Here is a 4,533-nt window from a genome sequence, read left to right on the forward strand (position 1 = left end):
GGATCTTAGAGGACCCTGCATGACCCACGTGCAGTGCAGCATGGTTGCATCATCTACATCTGACACAACCGTGTGAGCCCTTGTGCGCATGCGTGAGCTATGTCATCTGCATATGACATAACTATGCCATCCCCTGTGCACATTGCTGGGCAGCCTTGGGTTCTCTCTCTCTCTCTCTTTCTCTCTCCCTCCCTCCCTCTCCCTCCCTCTCCTCCCTCCTCCTCCCCCTCCCCCGATACATCGACCTCACCAGGTCTGTATCCCCCTCAATAAACTCCTAAGCGGTTTTGTTGTGTGTTCCGTGTTTCCTTCTCACTCACACCAGGTAATTTCAAGAATTGTCACTTCATTTTTATAATTAGAAAAAAAAACCTTCAATGAAATGAATCAGTGTGGATAAAGTCAGTGATAGAGATGTTAAAAATTCATCTCTTCCCTTCACAATGAATTATAAATGTTCTTAACATCAGGCAATTCAACTTAAATGAATCTTAAATCAGGCAATTTTTCTCTACATAACTGATGAGAGAGAGAGAGAGAGAGAGAGAGAGAGAGAGAGAACATTCCTAAAAGATAGTTCATAAATCCCTAAGATGCTTGCAGCTGGGTGTCATTTTCTACCCCACATAGTTTCTCACAGATGCAAGAGTATACCCATAGGCCAAATTATATGTTTTTTTTTAAAATATTTATTCATTTATTATGCATTCAATATCTGCCTACATATGTGCCTGCAGGCCAGAGAGGGCACCAGATCTCATTACAGATGGTTGTGAGCCACCATATGGTTGCTGGGAATTGAACTCAAGACCTTTGGAAGAGCAGGCAATGCTCTTAACCACTGAGCCATCTCTCCAGCCCCCCAAATTATATGTTTTAGAGACAAGGTCTTAGTGTGTAGCCCTTGCTTGTCTAGAACTTGTTATGTAGACCAGGTTAGGTTCAAACTCAGAGAAATCCACCTGCCTTTGCCTGCTGGGTGCTGGGATTAAAGGCGTGCACTACTATGCCTGGTTTTAACCACTATTATCCCACTATTATTTTAACACCCATCACTCCCCAGTTACAGGAAAGGATTTATTACTGCTTCAAATATTGATATTTTGAGCAGAAAGATATCAGAATTGTTTATTTCTTTTTGCACACGGCACAAAGGAGGTTGTTAATTGGTAAGTTCTTAAATTCCACTCTTGGAGTGGCGTGGCTTCTTGTGTAAGGTATCCTGGGTTTAGAGCTTAGGATGTTTCTCGTATCTCTCGTATTTATGAATAGTCACAGAGCCATGATAGGACATTGTCTTGGGCATTACAGTGACCCCCGAGATGATATTTGTTTCAGGATCATAACAGAGAATAGTATTTATGGCTTCTCCATTTTCTTGTCTTCCACCCAGGATATAGATCTTACCATTACACACAGCCATGCCACAATTTTCCCGTGGACTGAATGTGTCCTGTACGTGCATCCAGTGGTCTTCAGCTGGGTCATAACAGTACACCGCCTTGGTCATTCCACCAGCAACATAGATGAGGTTGTTCAGAGAGACAGCTGTTATGTACCTCTTGGCGATTGGGAAAGAAGCACGAAGGAGCCAAGCATTAATTTCTGGATCATAAGACTGGACCTTATCCGAATAAGAGCTATCATCAGGTCCTCCACCTATCACAAATAACTTTCTCATACAGCTTGTCACTGCAGGAGAACTCACTGCTTCCTTCAGCGGCGCAACTTCTGTCCACTGGTTTGAAAATGAATCGTAGTACTCTACGCTGCTAAGCCTCTTTTGCCCATCGTAGCCTCCGACAACATACACTTTCCCGAGCAGGACTGCCATTTTGTGGTGCCACCTGCCTTTGTTTAGAGGAGCAACCCTGGTCCAGAGATTTAGCTGTGAGTTGTACATCCAGACATCATGGCTATTGATTCTTCCACCTGAGACAAGAATATCATTTTTCAGGGCACAGACAGCATAGGCTGACTTGGTGAACTCTGGAATCTTAGCCAGGGACTTCCATTCTCCTGTTACTGGGTCATAGCACTCGGTGTATGGGAGATTAAATCCTCCCGCTTGTTCACAGCCTCCGACCATGACGATCACTTCTGAATAGCCAGTAGACCTACGGGGCCTAGTTCTCGGAGATACGATTTCATTGCCAAGTATATGGTACCTTCTTGCTTCCCGTAGCAGCTGGTAACAGTCATGGGAATTTTGGATCAGCTGGTTTTCCTCAACAGTCTCAACAAAGTAGTTGGGATGCAAAAGAGGGAGTCTTACATGGCTCAGGAGCTCAGGCAAGAACTGCCTTCGATGGTCAACATCTTCATAGATCCAGCGCATGACCGCTTCAAAAACTATCTCCTCCTTGCTAACAATAAGCTCATCGCGACAGATATAATCAATAAGTCCATCTTTGTTAAGCTCAAGAAATTCTTCATGCTGGTACACATCTTCAAAAGTTTGTAATGCAAAGGTCTGACATTTTGCGAAGAGTGTTTGGAGTGAGTGGGTGTCGGCGAAGCGCTGGATTCCTATGCAATTGCAAGGATCGAGCTGTTCCTCTAGAAAATGGACACATTCATCACAGAGACTGTTGACCTGAAAGAGGCTGGATGTTTCGACGAGATACTGGACATTCTCTGCTGTGATCTTCACCCTTCCAGTATACACGTATTGCAAAAAACTGTCCATAGCTTCAGCTAAGATGCCTTTGATCTCAACCAGCATTTCGCGGCTCTCCTTGAGGCCGTTACAGAACATGGCCCTGAAATAGTCGCTGCAGGCCGAGAGGACAGCGCGATGGCACGGAAACTTCTCTCCTTCTACGCAGATGATAACATCTGTGAATATGTGATTGTCTCGGAAGTCCTTAAATATCCGGAGTTCATTCTCAGCATGGGCTGACCCTAAAGAAAAGTCAAAATACTTGTGACCTAGCAGAGATTTTGGGTCCATGTTTCACAAACTGTCTGCTTAGCTCTTGGGAAATCCCATGGCACAAGCTCCTCTGGGTCAAATCTGCTCTGGTCTGCCTCTCAGTATTAGTCCCATTGTTGCATCAGCTGACTATGTAATTATTGAGCAACGATGGCTGCTAGAGAATTTTAGCATTGGCTTGACCAAGGCCCTAGGCAAAAACACCTGTGTTGTTTAAATTTCCACACAAGCTGGGTCCAGCCTGCAAATGCAGTGCCCAACCCGGACAATCTTCACTTTGGGTGTCTAGGGCTTGGGGCGGGAACATTGGGAACTAAGAAGTAGAGCCGGCCGAGAAGGAAGCCGGCAGCCTGGCGGGGGGGGGGGGAGGGGGGGGAGGGGGGGGCTCCCCACAGGACCAAAAGATCTCTTTATCATCCCCAGAGTGAAGCTTTCCTGTTAGTGTACAATGGCACATGGGGAGAGGACTGTCCCATCCCTGCTCTGCATCACAACTGCAGCCCTGAAGTCGCTGTTTGTACGACTACTTTTAGGCTTCTCTCATCCTGTGTCTAGTAGAGATTTCCAACTGTTGCTGGCCTGAACCTACACTCGGTGGATCCTTCTGGCCTTGTCTACAAACCACGTGCCAGCACCATGCGCTTCTTCCTGATTCCTTCGCATTTCTCGTTTGCTGATGTGATCTGTCTCATTCTAACACAGTGCACATGGCAGGCAGTAGCACTGCCGCTTAACTCTTCACGGTGGGAGATGCTGTATTCATTTTTCTCACACTTGTCATTTAGGATTTCAGAGTTGTGCCCTTGATTCTTCTCATTGCTTGGCTATGTTTTGCTCTCCAGGGCTGAGACAAGGACAAGGTCAGAGAAGGGAAGGAAGTGCCAGAGAATGCCCGCAGCTGCACACTCCTGTCTGCAAAACCTGCCCACCCCCTCTGTGCCCCACTCCAGAGCCCGCAGCCCAAGTGAACCCTCTGTTAAGGCAACCCTGATGGCCTCACCTGGCCTCTGTACTGCCTGCGCATTGAGAACTGCACTAGGGTTTGGAAGCCCACTGAGCCCTGGGTAGGGAAGGTCTTGAGTATCTAGAACAGAGTAGAGAAAACATGGGATATTTCAGTACTGTTTGGGGCTGGAGAGATGGCTCAGTGGTTTAGAACAGTTGTTCTTCTCTCAGAAGACCTGGGTTTGATTCCCAGTACCTACATGGTGGCTCGCAAACATTCATAATGCTAGTTCCAGGGAACCTGACACCCTCTCTGGCCTTCCAGGGCAGCAGACAAACATGTAATGCAAATACATACATGTACACAAAACACTCATATCTGTAAAATAAAATAAATCTAATTTTTTAAATAAAAGTTTCAGTGTTACATCTCAAAGAATAAGAATAAGTAAGTGATTTGGGTGAACAAAGGGCCATATCAGAGATGAAAGGTATATTTCTTTTTATTGAAAATAGATTCTTTCCTCATACAATATATCCTAATTACAGCCCCCCCCCCCACTTCTCCCAGCTTTTTCTCAACTCCTCTCCCCTCTGGATCCACTTTCTGTCTCTCATTAGAAGAATGGGCCCTTACTAAAGCTTCTACCTCT

General features: G+C 45.8%; 1 pseudogene; it reads right to left on the reverse strand.

Moving 5' to 3' along the window:
* Positions 1–707: 707 nt before the first annotated feature.
* On the reverse strand, positions 708–2,953 carry LOC125417859 (kelch-like protein 24 pseudogene; annotated as a pseudogene).
* Between the last annotated feature and the right edge of the window lie 1,580 nt (positions 2,954–4,533).

The sequence above is a fragment of the Myodes glareolus genome, chromosome X (genome assembly GCF_982192425.1).
Source record: "Myodes glareolus chromosome X, mMyoGla1.1, whole genome shotgun sequence".
NCBI classification, from domain to species: Eukaryota; Metazoa; Chordata; class Mammalia; order Rodentia; family Cricetidae; genus Myodes; species Myodes glareolus.